At 38.8% G+C, this 21,641-nt stretch overlaps 1 pseudogene; it reads right to left on the bottom strand.

The window, feature by feature from the left end:
* Positions 1 to 5,909: 5,909 nt before the first annotated feature.
* Positions 5,910 to 16,578, bottom strand: LOC118724012 (annotated as a pseudogene).
* Positions 16,579 to 21,641: the final 5,063 nt, after the last annotated feature.

The following is a 21,641-nucleotide window of genomic DNA, read 5'->3' as shown; positions in this document are numbered from 1 at the left end:
CCCAGTGATACCAACAATAAGCAAGGATTAACAACAAGACTGCACACACAGCCCACAAAGGGCTATACCAAGACTGTCCAACACAGGTAACTGGGAAGGCTGTATACTACTGGGCTCTACCAGAACAACTAGCACACAAAGCTATTCCATCAAATTAGGGAAACAACTAAAATGCAGACAAGAAGAAGGACACAAAGGAAGGAGATGGAGGAAAAGAAAAGATTGGACATTGAGTTCAAAACTATAGTTATAAGGTTATTCAACAATATCCTAAAAAAAGGCCTATAAAATAAATGAGACCTATGAGGATATGGAATGGGAGCAACTAGAAATAATAAAGGATCAACTAGAAATGAAGAAAACATTGTCTGAAATAAAAAATATTATACAAAGTGCTAAAAACAGATTGGAAGATAGCAAGAATCAAGACAAAGATTTAGAACACAAAGAGCCAGAGGACACTCCTCTGCAGAAGGGAGAAGATAAGAGAATCCAGAAAGTTGAAGATAGTGTAAGAAACCTCTGGGACAATTTCAAGCAAACCAACATCAGAATTATGGGGATTCCAGAAGAAGAGAGAGAGCAAGATACCAAAAGAATACTAGAAGAAATAGTGACAGAAAACTTCCCCCACCTGGGGAAAGAAACAGACTTACAAGTCCAGGAAGCCCGCAGAACCTCAAACAAAAGGAATCCAAGGAGGACCACACCAAGACACATCATAATTAAAATTCCAACAGCAAAAGACAAAGAGAGAATATTAAAAGCAGCAAGAGAAAAGCAGGTAGTGACCTATAAAGGATCACCCATAAGATTGTCAGTTGATTTCTCAAGAGAAACCATGCAGGCCAGACGGGAATGGCAAGAAATATTCAAGGGATGAATCGCAAGAACCTACAGCCAAAAATAATCTACCCAGCAAAGCTATCACTCAGAATCAAAGGACAGATAAAGGGCTTCACAAATAAAAAAAAGCTAAAAGAGTTCATCACCACCAAACCAGAATTATATGAATTGCTGAAGGGGCTTATTTAGGAAGAGGAAGAAGATAAAGATAAAAATTATGATCAACAAATACGTAGCTATCAACAAGTGAATCTAAAAACCAAGGGAATTAAAAAATCTGATGAACAATATTAACTGGTGAATATAATAGAATCAGAGGTATGAAAGGGGAGTGGACTGAAGATTCTCGGGGAAAAGGGGAGTGGGGGTGTGGGAAGAGACTGAACAAAAACTGTGCACCTATGGATGAGGACAATGGGGGATGGGGAAAGGACAGAGGGTGGGGTGGGAACCTGGTGAAGGGGGGGAAGAGGATCACATTTGTAATAATCTGAACAATAAAGATTTATTTAAAAAAATAAAATAATAAAATAAAATAAATAAAATAAAAAAAGAAGAGACAGGCATTTACTAGAGACATAGACACACTTTCAAAGGGCCAACAAATAAAATCTTTTTTTGCAATCACTCACCTTGGGTTATGGCAGAGAAAGCATGGAATGCACTAAAGTTGTATGAGGAGAATCTGGTCTGTGGTTCTTGGAGGAGAATTGAGGGGATAGACCCCCAGTCCTCAATCACTCTACCATACTGAAGATGCCATCTTTCTTGGTGAGAGCATGGCCCACCTTACAGAATTAGCATGGGTGAATGCAAGAGTGCCACCTTCTGAAATCTCTTTCACCCCACACTGTAGAGCTCATACTCAGCTGAGGAGACTGTTATTTAGACCATGGTGCAAAGGTCTAGACAGACTCAGGGAATGTCAGTGACCTATTGCATGGCTTTAGGGAGAGGGACATCCCCCCACATTACCATGAATCTGACTTGCTCCCTCCACTCAGGGAAGATCCACTAACCACACCTCCTAGCTCCCAGAGGCCCACTCTCTTGACTCTTGGTGACTCCGCCCTGATAAGGTCTGAGAAAAATCTGGGAAATACAGAGCTGTGTGGCTCTGAGGCAGGGGTAACATTCCCTACCTTTCCACAAACCTTACCTGTACCTCCCCCTCTCCCAGGGGGTCCACTTTGCTGAGATCAGGATCCTGGAAGACTTTGGGACAGACTAAGTTGGGTGGCTCTAAGACAAGGAAAATTTTTTTTGTGCACACCCTACCAGTGCTGAGCCTTCCCTTCACATGCCAAATCTAGGTCTATTAGGGCCTAATAAACTCTACTGGCCTCACTCTGGTGGCTCATTGAGACCCTGCCCCACTACAAAGTCATATGAGCAATCTGCAGGTGGCAGCTAGATTTGTTATACTTTGGGACATTTGCTCAATCCCAGGACTATCACCAATTTTGAAACTACATCAATCTGGTGAACACCAATCACCCCTTCCTGTTGACTCACAGAGATCCTATTTCATACAACTCAAGTACTTACAGCGGTTATTTCAGCAGTCAGTCAAAGGCAGATGGAAGTGGCTCTCAAAATTCCTTGGGACTTTTGCTGACCTTTTTCTGGGCTTGGTGCTGGAAAAAGCCAGCATTGGTGAACAGTTTGATAATTCTCGTGTACAATCGGTCTCAGCAAAGGTAGCCATAGTTTTAAAGTTCCAAATAAGTGCCCAGGGCCAGTCACAATCAGTGTATGACATTGATCTGTACCAGAATCTCTTACAAGAGGGATTGAACACAACCAATGAACACAATGTCCAGCTTCAGTGAACTGACTTGCATGAGATCCAATTAGCTTCACAAGTGGCATGTCCAAAGAGAGATCTCAGCAGGCACAAGACTGCTGAGGCAAATTCAGAACCTTGTACACTGTGATGGGGATTGACCTTCACACTGTGATGGGGATTGATCTTCACAAGTCAGCCATCCTGAGTATTAACCCCACGCACAAAAAAGCCAATAGCAATCAAGACCAAATTACAGAAAGAGGGCCCATATAACCCGCACAAGGGTCATTCCTGGACCACCCAGCACAGGTGATCATGAAAAATGCACCATAGGGTCCCACAAAACACCTAATATATAAGGCCAACATGCCAAGATAGGGAGTCACAGCAAATCTACATAATATATAGAAATAAACACAAAGAACAGCCAAAATGGGGAGACAAAGAAAGATGCCCCAAATAAAAAAAGAAGAGAGAGAGAAGAAATCTCTAGAAAACTACTAAATGAAATGGAGGTAAGCAATTTCCCAGATATAGAATTAAAAGAATGATTACATGGATGCTCAAAAACTTAGTGAGAACTATAACAATGTGAAAAGGGACACAGAAAACATAAAAAAAACAGTAATAAATGAAGAATGCAATATCTGAAATTCAAAATACACTAAAAGGAATAAACACTAGATTGTGTAAAGCATAGGATTAAATGAATGAATTTTTACAAATGCACATATCTTCTTCTCTATTAACAGCTTGGGGGTCAGATATTAAAATAATCAACTTTTGTTTCATCTTTTTATATGTTATCTTTTTATAATATAATATGTCAATGCCTATCTATTCTGCTATAAGAAAGAAGGAGGCTGTGCATGAAGAATTCTGAGATCAAATAGTGCCCAGATACCTTTGCTTTGGAAATTCTGTAGTAAAATGTACCAGAGAAGGACAGAAGCATGCATCTTAAACTTAATTCCAAAGGTTTAATTATAGCTTTCTGGAGCAGCAGGTGCACATTATTCTTATTATTAATTATTATTATTATTGCCTGTGAAATACAAGTGGACCCCAATGGGTATGTGTGTGTGTGGGGGGGGGGGGGGTAAGGTAAAGAGAGTGTGCAAAAGCACATTAGGGACAATTGTTTAATTGTATGAATACTTTTTACACATTCTGCTATGGATTTAGATTATCAAAACCAGGCTCCTGGATTCCTTCTACAGAAAAGAAGCTGATTTCATAGAAACGGGCCCGTTGTGAAAGTAGCTCTTCATTGCTTTCAGTTTCAGAAAGAGCATTTCCAGGAAACGCCATTTCCCGTGGCCTTGAATGACCTAACAGATTGTTTTGCTGGCTGAAAAATCTTCATACTAGGTTATTTTTAAACCTAATTATTATTCAACTGAAACTTACAGAATATTGTGTGTGTATCATTGATCTTATATGTATCACTAAAGCTGGAAAGAAAAAGTAATGACTGCAAGTGTGTGCAATCTGGAAGGAAAGGGGGGAAACATCTTATTTAAGCGTTCCAGCACCTCTCATTGTCAATTGCAAGAACAAATATGTGGCACTTATTTAAGTCTTTAACTAACAGGCTAGTAATTTTAAAAAGGTGCTGGTTGGCCTGTTTTTAGAGTTAAAAGCATGGCCAGAAATAATCAGTTTTGGCAGTATTAATTCATATTCACACAGAAGTGATGGTGAATTTTTTAAAACAAAAATTAAGTCATTTTTTTTTCTACACAAAAGCATTATAAGCTTTCTTTCTCCATATTATGACTGCAAGATCCTGAACAATCAGGCTTCTGCTTGCCCCTCTCCTCATCACATGTTATCTTAGCTTCAGCACATGGACCTTCATTCAGATACCAAACACACCCTTCTCTTCACTAATCTGGACTTTTATACACCAACTCCCCTTCTGCATATAATTCACTTCTCTCATTTCTTTGCAAATTGTGCTCATACTAAAAATTCACCTTAAATCTCATTTCATCAGGGGAGGCTCCAGCTGACTATTCTAAATTGAGTCTTCTTTTTACTTAACTCATGTACTGCCAGGGCCAGCCTGACGGTTGAACCGGGCTGAGGTAGGGAGGTGGGAACTGAGAAAAGAAAGACAGGAAAACGGGGTCGGGAGGACTTCAGGTAGCCATTGACCGACTGTAGCAGCTTTACTAACTGTGTAATGCCTTTTATACACAAACACTTGAATAGGAAATCTGTCGAGAGGAATGTACTCTTTGTTCCTCTTAATCTCTAAGGGAGAGACAGAGCAGAAGGACAAATTCTTGGTACAGCAAATCTCAGTAAATAGTTACAGACTTCTTGGCAAGCTCTGAAAGGTTGCTCTCATTCTACTGATAGTAGCTATCCAAACAAGTCTGGGAAAACTGTGTGGGTAGGGGGTCAGCCTTGCTAGCCCCCTCGAATGCAAGGGCCTTATCAGCTTACACCCTGTCTCCAACAATGTACCCTGTGCTATTCCTTTACAATGTTTTATCTGAATCTCAATGTTACATTTGTTCGTATAACTTATTTTACTGTCTTACTTCTGAGCTGAAAAATGCATGAGCACAGGGACCATGCCTAATATGCTAACCACACAGTCCTCAATGCCAGTGTCCAGCCCATGGTCAGTGGCCAATACATATTTATTGAGTGATGAAATGCAGTCACATTTAAAAGTGCATACTTTGATGTCAGACAGGAACATATGAGTTTTGCTCTCTGCATTAGAACCTTGAAAAAATTATGGAGAATCAACTGTCTTTAACAAAACATTAATTGATGAAGGTGTGCTCTTGTAGTGTTGTATTTGTTGCTGCCATCATCACCATCATCCTGTGCGTTTTGTTTGCCTTTGATGCTTCTGTGATTTTTAAAAAAACATTGTCTCTAAAAAATAAACAAGTAATACAAAACCAAGAATGTTTAGGGATTTTGCTAATAATGAGAATTTTAAATTTTGTTCTGAGTTCAATTCTTCATATCATATTATTCTGAATATTTTATTTTTATAAAAGAACTGGCTTCGGTCAAGATGGCAGTATACGTAAATTTAGTACATGCATCCTCCCACAACTACATCTAAGTTACAACTAAACTTTATAACAGGAATTATTCAGAACCACCTGAAATCTAGCAGAACAGAAGTCCTATAACTAAGAATGTAAAGAAGAAGCCACATTGAGACTGGTAGGAGGGGCGGATACACAAAATGGCTGGTACCACAGCCACATGTGGTGGTTAAAAATGAGGAGGGATATCTCAGCTATGAAGGTCCCCACTGAGGAATGAGGAGTCCCAGCCCTGCAGCAGGCCCTCCAGCTCAGGTTTCAGTGCCAGGAGGAGAAGTTCTTGTTATCCAGAGTTAAATTCATAGAAGCATAAAACTGACTAGCGATTAGCAGAAACTTGGGGAAAGGAAATAGAGGCTTATTATTTCATGGATACAAAGTTTCCTTCTGGGATGATAAAAAAATCTGGAGATGGATGGTGGTGATAGTTGCATAACAATTAAAAATACATTTAATTCCACTAAATTGTATGCTTTAAAATAGCTAAAATAGTAAATTTTGTTTTGTGTATATGTCACTATAATAAAAAACAAACAAACACTTTTTAAGTGCTTTAATTAAAGGAAAACAGAATGTGGTCATTTCTGCATTTTATATATTAACTAGGGGCCCAGTGCAGGAATATGTGCACCTTGAAAGGAACTGTGGGCCGCAAAGCTGCAGTAGGCACAGGAGCAGGTCTCAGCCCGTCCTCCACTCCCCTAACTGACCCACAGAATCCTGTCTTCTGGCAGCCTCGCTCCCACCACCACTGCTCCCATGCACTGATGGCATCGGCCCCTCTTGCACCTGCTGACAGCACCAAGTAATTGGGGCTGGTGCCAGCAGCAGATGCAAGCAGGGCTGGCATCATCACCCCTCAAAAGCAGGAAGAGGTGGAAAAACCCTCAGGGGCAATCTGGGCTGGCAGCCAATGCTCACACCCACTGATGGCACCAAGTGATCGGGACCTGTGCTGAGTGCTAGCAGTGGGTGCGAGCAGAGGCTCTGGCACTGGCTATGGGTGCGAGTGAGGCCTGCACTGGCAGTGGGTGTGAGTGCCGGGTGGGACTGTGGCAGATGGGAGCAAAGAATTTTCAGTAAACACCAGAGGTTCACCCTGATGACAGTGACTGGTGCCTTGCCCTGGTCTGGTGCCCCAGCTCAACTGCTCCACCATCCCACTGTGGCCAATACCTGCCATGTTCTGTGCTCTGCCCCCTGCTGCCAACACTCACCATGTTCCGCATGTGCCCCCTGGTGGTCAGCACACATCATAGCAACTGGTTGTTCGGTTGTTCCGCAGTTTAGTCTACCTGCACATTAGGGTTTTAGATAGATAGATGATAGATAGATAGATAGATAGATAGATAGATAGATAGATAGACAGATAGATGATAGATAGGGGCCTGATACACAACATTCATGCAAGGCACTTGTCTCCCTCTGTGGCGGCAGCTGCCTTGGCCCCCACCACCATAGCTTCATCTGGAAGGGCATTCGGTCTAATTAGCATATTACACTTTTATTATTATAGATTTGAATTCAATAGACACAAGAGGAATTGGAGCATCTCCTAGCCAAAATATATCAGGGGAAATAATTAATTTCTATCTTTCAGGGTCTTTTCCTGGACCAATCAATTGGACAAGGAGTTGGCACCATATTCAGTCCAGCATGGGACAAATGCCCACAAAGAGATGGTCATGCACAGTTTTCTAAGATGGCAGCAGAGTAGGTGGAAGCTGCAATCATCTCCTGCCAGGACCAAACTGGAACTGCAACTAAATTAAAGAGCATACTGAATTTCCACCAAAGACTAGCTGAAGAGAAGTCTTATAACCAACTGGTAGGATGCAAAAAGTCCTGGCCCCACTACCAGAGGGGAAGGCTGAGGTTCTGGAGGGATATATCAGCTATGGGGGTTCCCCCTGATAAGTGCAGGGCCAAAACCCCAGACTGGGCTCCACAGCCAGGAGTTCCAGAGCCAGAAAGGGGTGTTCATATAACATCTGAGTATACTTATAACAATTACTTTGAACTCTATATCTGACTTGGGTTTTCCCTGCAATGGATGAAACCAAGCTTCCCACACACCCTGGCCGGCCCAGACCTGCACTCAAAGTTACAAAATTTCAATTATAGGAGATAAATAAATCCCCCCCCACACACACAAAAAAAGTGGCAGCAGCCACGGAGCTGGAGAGAGCAGGAGGCTTGAGTTGCCACAGTGATGAAGGAAGCCAAGCTCCCACAGTTCTGGCCTTCTCTCAAGGCTCCAAAGTTTCAATTATAGAAAATAAATAAATCCCAAATACCAGGGCCTCCACTTGGGTCACTCAGGAGCATGGCTGGCCTGAAAACCACCACAGGCCCCTCATCCAGGCCACTCTACACCCCAAGGGAACCTCCACCCTGATCCAGGACATTCTTCAGGGCAAACCAGCCATCCCCCACCTGTGCACCAGGCCTTTAATTTATCTAATTCTATCTAATAAAAGAATAATATGAAAATCGATTATCACTCCAACACAGAAGATGGCTACTCCCATGTGGTCAAAGATGTGCACTGGGCCTCTAGTGCTTTAATATTATAGCATTTGGTCCTTACAACTCAATAATGAATATTTCCTCAAGAAACAAGAAATTATATTTCTACACAATTAGAATTAGATTGAAGCTAAACTTAAAGGAAGACTATTGGTTTTTATTCTGAGCTTTAATCACTATCCACAGCACAAATATGTATTTGCAGTATTTATTGATCTCTAAAAAAATGTTATTTATTTTTACTTATAGATTACAAGCTACATGAGGACACAATCTTTGCCTTTCTCTCTTCACTGAATACAGAAACAAAAGCAGGTCAAAAATGAGAATTTAGCAAACATTGCAAATAATTGACATTATTCTTTAGTGAATAATAGATGTCTGAATAAATTAACTATTTTTCAAAGCATTTTTATATATTTTAAGTGATTAATACATGTTCATTTTTTAAATGTTTTAGTGAAGAGAATATTTCAAAGAGATATATGCACTCTGATGTTTATCCCAATATTAATCACAATAGCAAAGATACTGAAACAAGTTAAATGCCTGTCAGCAAATGAATGGATAAAATATATATGGTATATATGTATACACAATGGAACGTTACTCAGCCAGGAGAGAGGACATGGGTGGACCTTAAGCACATTATACTAAGTGAGATAAGTCAGACAGAATAAAACAAGTACTGTGTGATATCACTTACATGTGGCATCTAAAATAGTTAAGATTTTCTCTTTTTGTTTTTTAATCCAGGGTGTTTCTAAAGGATTAGAAGATCAATTCACACTCTCAGTAGGAACAGATATTTCCATAGAATAGTTTGCTTTTCCATTGACCCCTTTACTTATTGGCCACATATTCATTACTGTATGATTTCTTCTTAACAAGACAAAGCCATTCTTTGCTCTGAACACTTGAAGTCACAACTGGAAAATCTCCATTGCAAATGTGTTTACTTCTTCACAGAGATTATGACACATGAAGTCACATAGGCTTTACCAGAAAAGGGTTTGTTGTTGTTGTTGTTGTTGTTGTTGTTGTCGTTGTTCTGCTACCTTTAAATCACCTTAGAGATCTTCATCAGATAGCAAAAATCCAAACTATCCATTGCCTCAAATATTTGATGTTTTCATGGCATTCTGGCAATTAAAAACATCATGTAAGTGTCAACCTTTTCTTTTTCCAAAAGATATTTGAGAGTCTGTGCCTAAATACACTCCCCAGAGATGTGCAGAAGGTATAATGGTTCCTATCCTCAAATGAAACTCACTTTTATTTGAAAACAAATACGAGATACCAAGTCGTTGCACCTGCACCAGGACAGTATTATGTGCCCCTATTTAACACTATGTGCCCCTATTTAATGGGGAGACTGTGATATCTTTCCCGTATCTGGTATCACTGCCAACTTGGATCCTGATTCCAACAGTGCTCAAACTGTTTTGTCATTCCAATTTCCCTAGGACACAGGTACCAAGTAAATGGGCAGAGGTGTACCCTAAAGAAAGGCTGGGGAAAGTATTAACATTGTATTTCCTGTCCCAAGGTTGCAAGATCTTTTGTCTTGTGATCTTGTCCCATTCCTCCAAGAGACAGGTTCAGGGTCTCAACCTCAGGCTGCAGGTTGTGACATGTTATCCTGACTACCTCTAAGCCTCCTGGTGACATCTAGATTTCATTTGGTTGTTTTCCCCAACCCTTATAACCCTATAGATGCCCTGTTGTATTCACCATCTTCAGAATCAGGCCCAGCTGGCTATGACTCCAACCATATTTTGAAGTGAATGTTGTGTTCTTTTAAATTTTATTTGATGAAACCCTAACCCCCAATGTTCCAATGTGATGGTATTTGGAAGTAGGTCCTTTGGAAGGCAATTAGGTAATGAGGGTGGGGCCCTTATAACAAAGAATCATAGAAGCTCCCCCCACCCTTTCCACCATGTGAAGACACATCAAGAAAGCATCCCCTGGCAAAGCAGAAATAGGGCTCTTACCAAGAGCCCACCAATCCTGGCACACTGAGCTCAGGAAATTTAAGGAGAAAATATCAAGTTATCACTCAACAAATCAAAGAATATGAGACCACATTTATGAATCACACACACACAACCCTACCTACCTCCTCCTACTATCATCACCTTCATTTTCCTACTGACTCCTTATTTTTATGGTTCTTCAGGTCACAAGGGTTAAAAAAATAATCCCATATCTACCTTCATCTACCATATCAAAGGATACTGGAAACAATTACCCATTAAAAATTTAAAAGTAACTTTGTTTACATAGGTAGATAATTGAGGCAGATAAGTGAGATATTTTCACTCCTAATTCTGAAGTTTCCAATGGATTTTCAGGGATTTATGGGTTGATAGTTATTCTTGGAGAGCTTTCAACTCCTAAGCTATCTTTTGTATTCTTCATGCAAATTACACTTATTATATAGGGTTTATCTTGAGAAAATAGTACCGGTATGTTCTTTAATATATATATAGTTTTACTGATTTTAGAGAGAAAGGGAGAGGGATAGAGAGATGGAAACACTGATGAGAGAGAAATATTGATCAGATTTCCTCTTGCACATTGGGATCAATACCACAACACAGGCATGTGCCCTGACAGGGAATCAAATCATGACATACTGGTTCATGGGCTAATGATCAACCACTGAGGAACACTGGCAGGGCATATGTTCTGCTTTTATACCTAGTTAGAGATTTTATTATCAATATTTTTTCAAATATTGTAAGCCACAGATGTTACTGATAAAATTTGTGATTTCTATAAGAATTTGTAAATGCCAAAAAAGTGATAATTATAAAACATAAAGATTTGTTCACAGAATATGAATATCTTTAAACCCAAAGTTATATATATAGAACCCAACAAAAATATTAGGAAACATACCACATAATTTAACTTATACTGAGCCTTTCAGAATATAAAAAGGAGATACATTTCCCAGTGACAGTGATTCCCTCTCTGAGGGTCTTGGTCCTCGCCTGGGTGAGGATGTAAGAACAGAAGTTCTTTGTTTGTTCCTGAAATTTAGGATCCAGTTGTTTTTCTGGAACATTCTCTTTACAGGTTAGGAGTTCTTTGTCATTTATTGGCCAAAGACAAAACACTTCCTTTTGGAAAGAAATGACGGGTGCACTCTCTAGGGAGATTGGATATTTGGGCTTTGGGATTCCTGCCTGAAAGATTAAAAAGAAAAAAGAAAAAAGATGAAGTAGGAACTGTCTGAGGACAAGAGATCTAAAGATTTTTATGACAAGGATTTTTGTATCTTTGCCAAGCCATATGTTTGTGACTTCTGTTTTTAACTCCTTTAGCCTTGACATCCAATGCTTCTTTAAACCTGAAACTTACCAATGATACAAACCTAGGGGAGACATCTAATTTAAGCAAAAAATAAAAACCTATTGCTGGCATCTCCAGACCTACCCAGGGTAAAGGTTTACTAAATAAATGACTATTGAAATAAAAATTTTAAATTTTCTATCTATTTTATTCCATGTAGAAATTCAGTTATGGAATAAAAAAGAAGAATAACAAACAAGGGATTATGAAGCAATATTAAGAATGACACCTTGATTATTTAAAGAAAACTATTTTAATATTAAAAATAATGTGTATAGTGTTAGTTCTTTTTGTAGCAAAAACTTAAAGTGTTATTTTATGATGTTATACACCTAAACTATAAACTCTTTAATATAAAAAGTATATTTGATTTGACAGTGTTGCTCTTCTGCCTAGCCAATTTCTCATTAAGTGTTTTGAGAAAGCATAAATAGAAATACGAAGACAGGAATAAATAACTCAAAATTAATACTTCTCTTGAGGTTTTATCAGACACATAAATACATTTACCCACATAAATGTATCCTATTAAAATAATTTATTGTTTTAAAATTATAGCACAGGTAAATGTGGGAATTTTTTAAAAGCTATGCTATAGAAGATAAAAATGAATGCTCTGGTATTTATCAGAGATATGAGAGCAGCATAGATTGAAAAGATGCATGCTTCAGGTTTTTGGAACATAAAATTATTTTTATATGATGTATCTATACAGTCAATAGAAAGTTATATCCTTGTGTCAGAAGAGTAAGAATCTAATTATGTGAAAAAAATTTCATTATATATGGTTTTAATTGTAATTCCATGTGTAACAAATCTCTGGTCAGTTGTTTTTCTCAAAACAAAAAAGCAGAAACCATAATAAAGAATACAACTGTCTGATCTTTAGAAAGTTTTAGCACCACTGTATTCAAAGTTACAACTGGATTCTAAATTACTATGTGTAAAGAACAAATTGGTTTGAGTAATTATACTCTACTTTTCTTAAGTGAACTTAAACTCCAGTCCATAGAGCTTTTCAACCCATCTTCCAATCACCACTTCTACAGACTTCATCTAGTCTAAAACACAAATACAATTCCAGAGATCATGGACAGCATTTAGTACCTCCCACCTTGTATTGCAAGAATATCAAACTCACAGCCCACAAAGAATATTTTTGAAGCCCATCTAACATAACAGTATGTAAGAAACATTTTAATAAAAATTTCATAACTTGATTTTTACAATATCTTGTTATATAAAATTATTAATAACAACAAACTATAATGTTCACTAATGACTGATTACTATAATCATGTTGCATTGATTTTCCTCGCAGGCCTTATGTGCAGAAGCACCATTTCTCTCCACTAATACTAGCAGCGAATATTTTAGCAGCTGATCACCATGTCATTAGTCTTGTACTGACTTATTTGATGTGTGCAAAAGGAAATATTTTGCTTTTGGAGAACAACAAAAATAGATTTATTTGCATTATACTTATTAATTTGTGCAGTTATTCAGTGTCTGATAAGTTAATGTTTAAGAAAAAAATGTTAATTTTTATTAAAATGTCTATTATTTTATGTTAATGATTATTTATTTATTTCTGCCCTTAGTATTCAGCATGTCTCTATCATAATCCAGTGGTAGTAAAAATAAACAAAAAATTGCTGACAAACATTGAAATTTCCAAGAAAAGTGGGAATTTGAGTATTTTTGCTGTGAAGTAAAAAATAAAATAATTTGCTTGTTATGTAATGATGCTATTAGTGTACCAAAGTTATACATTGAAAATTGAAGCTTTTCGTTTTTTTGCAGTCCACAGAAACTTAAACCTTGTTTATTTGGTCTGTGTTAGCATTTGAGTTTAACATGGTTGGTGTCCATAGCCCAAGTCATGCACTGATACCTGAAATCAGCATTAAGGCATTCTCCAGGTACTCATCTGCTGTGATAGGGTGGCCATTTAATTTCAGCTCCAGGGTGAAATCTTGTACGGCCCAGATAGTCTGGAAAGAAACTCAGAAACTCTGTTAAATCTTCTATTCTAAAGTGTCTAGGGTAGGACTTTGCCCTCATGAGTTCTGTCAGCTCTGTCACATAACTAGGACCTGGCTAAGGAAAATAAACTTTCTACCCACAATTCCCACATTTCTCTAATAAACATGATATACTATAAACATTCTCTTTTATTATGGGTCCTTCTGCTGCACCAAAGACAAGCAAGGAGAAATCTCCATTCCCAAAGACTCCATGGCACATGGAGGTTGGGTTCCTGGAAGGATACTGCAGCTGCTCCAGGGCCTTGTGGTTGATGGTGCTCAGGCTGTTGTAGACGAAGCTGCTACACAGAAGCATGGCCAGGGCAAAGACCCATGAGTCATTCTTAGATTCACCCTGAAAGTACATTAGGGCAAGACATTCAGGGGTTTACCCTATAGAAATTCATTCAGACACTAAGTCTAGCAGTCCTTCACTTTATTTCAGGTAATGTACTCACCATGCAAATTAGTAAGTTTGAAGACAGACATAAATATCAGCTTTGACAATTAGAAAGACATTTCTTGTGACTGTGACTTTTTCGTAGGTAAAAGAATTCTCATTTTTACAAATCTTTTTTCAATTCAGTTGGATTAAATAAAATAACATATATAGAAAAATTAATGGAGCACCTGGAGTGCAATTAGGTATTCAGTGGTAGGTATTAGCATGTATTCAGTCTATACTTATGTATTGGTCTTAGGCCATATATATTATACTGTGGTTGACATAACTAGTCTTTCAAACTATGTTCAATTAAATTCAACAAATGTTTATGGAAAGTTAATCAATATTTACTTCTCTTCTTAAGTTTAAAACTCAAAGTTTTAAATGACAATTATTTCTTTTAAGATGACTATTCAAAAGAGTGGCAATTATCCACAGCAATAAATCCAACAAAAATGATGATATCTATATGTAGTGTATATAAGCAGTGGAATCTATAGCTATGACATTAAAGTACAAGTTAGAAGTCCATCAAGGAAGAGCAGAGCTCAGAAAGTAAGAAAAGAGCACATGATATGTCAAAGTCCTAAACTAAATTTTAAAGAATTGTTAGAATGTGGACTTGAAGAAATGAAGGTAGCTGTTCTCTCTCTGTCTGTGGAGTCAGCCTGGGTGGGTCCCTCCTTTCTCCTCTCCCCTCTCCTTTAATTCTGATTTCTCTACCTCTGTAATGAGTCCCATTCATTACTGGGGAATAAACCTTCCTTTAATATGTAAAAAAAAAAAAAAAGAAGAAGAAGAAGAAGAAGAAGAAGTAGAAGAAGAAGAAGGAGGAGGAGGAGGAGGAGGAGGAGGAGGAGGAGGAAGAGAAGAAATGAAAATAATCCCACAGGTGAAAGACAGAAGATGGCCAAATAGATAGTATTTGAGTTATTTGACTTGACTGGACCAGAGGTTAGATGCAGAAATTAGGGCTGGATAGTGAGCCTAGTATAGCCAAAGGGCCTTAAAAGCCAAGCTAATTTGTTTGTATAAATTATAACTTTGTCTAAATAATGGCATAAACCATAAATTATTTCTATTCTAAACAGCATTAAAAGCTGTTCTGTAGAGCAAATGTAAACACTGAGATTTATACTGAAAAGACTCAGTACAAGAGTTTGGAGGGGGAAAAATAGCCTATTAATTTATTTATTTTTCTGACCACAATTTTTTAGAAGTACTCAATTAAAATAAGAAATGGCACTCATGACAAAGTATTTAGACAGTAAGACTATATCATTGTTTGATATATGATTTTAAAAATTAACACAGAATTTGTAACTCCTCTTTGGGCCTAAAGCTATAATATCAAAAATTCATTTTAAAATATTTGTTGTACAACAAACATGCTTTTATAGAAGGCTCTGGGAGCACTTCATGAACTTCACCAGAAGACAGCAGATTCTTTGAGGGTAAGACCTTTACTTTGGTCGTTAATTTTTACATTGCTAATCCCAGAGAACTAGAAATCAGATGTTCAATAATCATTTATTAAATTGAGTCAAATCATTCACCCAGTGCTAAGCAATAATGAAAAATCGGTTAAATATACCATGATACCTTACCTAGAAGTGAAAATTTGCTTCATTTACTAGAGTTGGATTTCTAGATTTCACAAATAGGTCACAGCAGTTAAACCACCAAATATCATGAAGAAATAAGGAGAAAATACAGATTGAAAAGGATGTATCTGTGACTCTCTGACTACCTTTTCCACATCACCCAGACCGTTGGTGTCTAGAAGGACCAGGGTGTAATCAGGCTTAGAGGGGTGAGGCACACACCACATCCAGATGCCCTTGGTTTTAGACTGCACCATAGAGCCCAGAGGGAAGCCTGCAAGGGACATGGAAAAGCAACATACAATGACAGCAGATAACCTAAGCACTTAAGATGCTACAATATCAGACTTGTTAAAATGTAAGTATCCCAGCATACAAGGCATTGCTTTCTCCATTTCTTAAGGATTTCCTACTTTGTGTGTCATCTATTTCAAGGAGAAGACTATATTAACTGTGAGAATACCAGTGAGGCTAGAACTCCAGAATGAGACAAACAGATATCCATAAACCAGACAACATAGAAGTCATTGATAATCATGACAAGGACATTTTGAAAGAAAAGTGAAGTTCAAAGGCAGGAAGTGGATTAAAGAGAGACATGGGAAGGGAAAAGTAGAAAAAGAAAACTGAGAAAATATCCTTTTGCCAAGCAAAGTGATCAAATGGCTAGTAGCCAAAATGAAATGTGAGCTCACAAAGGATTTTTAAGATAATAGATATTCAAACATTGTAGGACGATACAGTCCTGCAGTCCTGCAATGGCCACGACCACCACTGGCTGAGAAATCTGGTCAAGAATCTTTAGAGCTTTCTGATTCACTGACAGATGCTCATTTTTTTTTCCATCAGGCAAATGGGGGCCATCATGTTGGGTCTAGGTGCCATGGCAACCTGCCAACCTAGGAGAGACGCTTAGTAGAGATAAGATTGCAAATTTATTCTCTGTCACAGAGTTATCCAAAGCACCCATCAACTTAGGACTAACTGAGACTTCTGTACTTTCTATGGGACCAAATGTAACTTTGAATAGCAGACTGCAGACAGCTGGCTCCATCATTCCTCCAAATCTCTGCTTATGTTAGTGATGATATATAAGGTTAGTTTTATTTATAATAAAGTTGTATTTATCATAAAATTAAAACAATTATTATCATACACTGAAGAACTACAATATTCCAAACTCTGTGATACATACCTTCCATACCTGGCCTCATTTGTACTTTCGAGAACCTGCAAGTTCAAAATTATTATACCCATTTTACAATGAGATGTATTTTTGGCTCAATAATGGAGTGTCTGCCTGCAAACCAAAGGATTCCAGGTTTGATTCTGGTAAAGGGCACAAGCCTTGGTTGCAGGGTCCTTGGGCCCTGGCCCTGGTTGGAGGCAACCAATCAATGTGTTTCTCTCACATCAATGTTTCTCTCTGTCTTTTCCTCTCTCTTCCACTCTCCCTAAAAATCAATGGAAAAATATCCTCAAATAAGGATTAACAACAACAACAAAAAAAATGAGTCTCACAAAGGCTGAGTGAATAAGTTATAGGGTCAGGATTAAAAACTTAAACAATCAGCCCTAACCGGATTGGCTCAGTGGATGTGGATAGAGCATTGGCCTGCAGACTGAAGGTCCCAGGTTCAATTCCGGTCAAGGGCATGTACCTTGGTTGTAGGCACATCCCCAGTAGGGTGTGTACAGGAGGCAGCTGATTAATGTTTCTCTCTCAACTATGTTTCTAATTCTCTATCCTTCTTTACTATCTGCAAAAAATCAATAAAATATATTAAAAAGAAAAAAAACCTAGACAATCAAGCAAAATGGCAGACTAGAAAGCTTTAAGTCCTTGTCTTCCATGGTGACATAAAAAAGCAACCCTAAGTTAGCTAAAATAACTTTATAGCAGTTCCACAAAATAGTCAAAGGCCTAAAGTAACCTAGCAAACACCCAATAAAAACTTTAAAAAGCCACATTCAAAATGGTAGGAAATTCTGTGATGTTTATGCTTGTCCTACCCCCAACCCCATACTTCCCAGGTCTTTGTCTATGGGAGGTGACTACCCAGTGCCCTCCCTTTATCCAGAGGAAACAGTGCAGGCTTTATTTACAATGTTCTATTTTAGTTTAGAGCTATTCAAGTCTTTTCTTCAAGTCTTTATTTCATTCACCTCACATGGATTTCAAATGGGCCAGGGAGGAGGAGGTGGTGGCATAACTTGCATCTCAGTTGGAAAGGAGCAGAGGGCATTGCTGAGAAAAGCTGCAGCTAAACTAACCCTCAGAAGTCTAGGCCAAGATATTATGAGTGAAGACATAAAATAGACTGTCTAAGGCAACAGCTCAGTTTCCGATTCCCTCCTTCAAACTGAACAGAGCAGAGAAGAATTTGCTTACAATGCTCTAACCTGACTGGGGCTGCCTAAAAGACTTGCCTCTTTTGCCTAATTTGGATCTCAGCCAAGGAGAAACAGTGGGCACTGCATGGAAAAACTGACCTGCAGACACCTGCAGCAAGATGTTATAGATGTAAGATGTTGTGACATATATCTTTTTTCTTACTGCTGGCACCCAGTTCCTAAAACCCTTGTAATTTTCTGAGTGATGATAGCGATGAGGGTATATTTTGTTATAATATTTGGCCTTTTGTCGTCAGATCATGAAAGAGCTCCAGGGAATTAAAGGTGAAAGGAGGTTCTTTTGTTTCTTACAACAACCCCCTTCCAATCACACCTAAACATATGCTAATAAGGTGATTTTTGGAAAGCCCCTAGATAACCACAGAGTGCAGGCCAACCACTGCTTAGACCAGGGGTCTGCAACCTTTAAGACATAGAGAGCCACTTGGACCCATTTCCGAAGGGAAAAAAAACCTGGGAGCCGCAAAACCATTGCGACATTTAAAACAAATATAACACTGCATATATTGTTTCTTACCTTAATGCTATATACCGGATCGGGCAGTTAGCTGTCAATCTGAAGAAAAAAAGGACTTTTTCACTTAACAATAGTAAAATATATTTTTGCAAATTAATAGCTAATTAAAATATTTAATTTACCTGGTTAATGGGATTTTTGCTTCTGAACCTCAGTGCACAGTGTCAGCACATCAGGGCTGTAAGATGTTACCTTCATTTTCACACAGGCTTGCAAGTTGTCAGAGCTGCGGTAAAGCTTCAAAAGAGCCGCATGCGGCTCTGGAGCTGTGGGTTGCCGACACCTGGCTTAGACAGTTGAACTTTCAGCCGCACACTTCCCGGAACCTCTGGGGAGAGGAGAGGCTCCGGACGTTGAGTTAATAGCCAGTGGCCAATGATTTAATCAAGTGTGCCTTTTTAATGAAGCCCCCATTAGAAGCTCTGTCTACATGTGTCCAGCGAGCTTTGTAAGCACATGGAGGTGCTCAGAGGGCACCCAGAGAGAGCATGGACGTTCACGCCCCTCCCCTGACACCTGGCCTTCTGCATCTTGGCGTCTGGCTGTTCTGAATTATTTTTTTTTCTTAAATAAACCAGTAATCTTGTAAGTAAATTTTTTCCTGACTCCTATCATCCATTTTATTAAATTATTGAACTTGAGGAAGATACATGTAAATAAAATTATAGGTCCAGCCTGGAGGATGCTGTGATAATAAAATCAGATATATAAGCTTATATCTTAGCATAGCATGCAGTACAAAACAATAGTTCAGTATCTGTGTGTTGAATTAGATGGAGATTAAGCTACAATCATTGCATTAAGCAAAAAGTTTCATTGGTTATGCATTTCAGCATGACCTACAAACTGTAGATCACTAGGAAACAAAGTGTACAATAAAAATTTTTTCAGAGCAAAATAGTAAGCTAGTTCGAATACACTGCTTCTATATCACCTACTTCAGTTTGATTCTTCACTGTGAAGAGCAAAGAATATAGGGTAGGACATGAGGCTCTTACAGCTGCCTTATAAGGACCAGAATTATATGCTCCCCTCTTTAGAGAGGAGATTAAAGGAGCTGAAAGGAGATGACTGCAAACACCTTTATAAAAATGAGGTCTCTGCCGAAACCAGTTTGGCTCAGTGGATAGAGCGTCTGCCTGCGGACTGAAAGGTCCCAGGTTCGATTCTGGTCAAGGGCATGTACCTTGGTTGCCAGCACATCCCCAGTGGGGGGGGTGCAGGAGGCAGCTGATCGATGTTTCTCTCTCATTGATGTTTCTAGCTCTCTATCCCTCTTCCTTCCTCTCTGTAAAAAATCAATAAAATATATTAAAACAAAAAAACAAAAAACGAGGTCTCTGGTTTCTCAGATGTAAATGAGCCACAAAAGTTTTAACTTCAAAGAAAGAAAGTGCAGCTGTTCCATCTTGTTCAGGAATGGCTTTCAAGATTTCATCTACATAAACATCTGAAGGGCCTGGTAAACCCATATTTGAGATGTTTAACAAATGCTACAGGTAACGTCAGTGTTCCTATGAAAAACAACTCAACAAACACAAGAGGGGGGGGGGAGAGAGAGAGAGAGAGAGAGATAAAGAGGGAGAATTTTGATTTATTGTTTTGAACTAATAAAGATCAGCAATGTGGGGAAGGTGGAAGGGCGATGGGGGAACAAGGACACATATGTAATACCTTAATCAATAAAGAAAAAAAGTTAGCAATGTGAAGACTAAAATTACTTCTACATAGACATTAGACATTACAGAATGTATGTAAAGTCACTCTGAAACTTCCTTACATACAAGGAATAGAACGATTAAAAGAAAGGAGACTGTGTCCGGTCTCCCTCCCTCCCAGGAGCACACCCTTGCCTTCCCCCCACTTTCTTCCCCCACAGGCATGCATTTCCTAAACTCTAAGGGGCCCCACTAGGCCTGCAAACAGGAGAGCAAGAGGCAGTGGCAGCTCACCCAGGCAAAGCACCTGGACCTGTCCCCAAGGTCTTCTTTCTCTGACTTCTTAGTGAGCCAAAGCAGCCCAGCCTAGGCTCGTTTCCTCGGCCCTTTCTTGTTTCATGACCCAAGGTTTAATAAATGTCCTCTAATGAATAAAAAATAAATTTAAAAACTATTTCTTTAGAGTATAATTGCCTATAAGCTTCTTGACAGGGACACTCTTGTTCTGTGCGTTTGAATGCCTGCCCACGAGACTGATACAGGAAGGCAGATAGGCTCCCAAGGGGGCCTTTTCCTCTCTAGTTGCTGGTGTCCTTAGTTCGGATTCAGGATCAGCACATCCAGGGGGGCACCTGGTACCTGTCACTTTGAATAGAGGCTTGGCTTCCCCAAAACTAAAGCCAGTCACAGAGCCTTGTCTGTCAGACAACAGGCAAGCTGTCCTCCCTACCCATTGTTCAGTGGTCACTCTGAATCTGAAATCAAGTCCTCAGTTTCAGATGAAGTGACATTTAAACATGGACATCCCTGAGCACAGATCCAAGAATGGTCTTAGCCGCTTGCTCAGCTATTGGTTGCTCCTCCCACCCCTTTGTCCCTCCTTTACAGGGATTTAAAAAGACTGAGGTACTTAGTCGTCGTTCCAGGAAAATGGTGGACCGATGGAACCTAAAGTAAAAGCAATTCATGATATTTTTATAGTTAACAGAGGCATTTGAACCATCTGGAAAAGGCATGAGTATGGCTGTTTGGTGCAGGCTGAGAGGAGGTTACAAAAATTCACTTACTCAACTCACTTGCACCTTAGTAAACACACTCCACCAGCTATCATATGTCCTTCCATCTTGAAAGGCTTTCACGGCCTCTCTTCTCAATACATCTCTCCCACTTGGTTAATTTTCCTTGGCACACAAGGAAAACAGAAAATTCATGGCAGGAATTTAAGCAAAGGTGCAAAACCAAGTATATTTCAAGCATTTTTTTCTTGGTGGGATTCCTGAGCCTATGGTTAGTGAAGAGCTATTAACATTTTGAATATGTCTCTAATCTACATAGCTAATTTAACAAGTATCCTTTATAATACAATCA

This window comes from Pipistrellus kuhlii, unplaced genomic scaffold (assembly GCF_014108245.1).
Source record: "Pipistrellus kuhlii isolate mPipKuh1 unplaced genomic scaffold, mPipKuh1.p scaffold_m20_p_2, whole genome shotgun sequence".
Lineage (NCBI taxonomy): Eukaryota > Metazoa > Chordata > Mammalia > Chiroptera > Vespertilionidae > Pipistrellus > Pipistrellus kuhlii.
The sequence above is the reverse complement of the archived record's forward strand: the minus strand, read 5'-3'. Positions and strand labels throughout refer to the sequence as shown.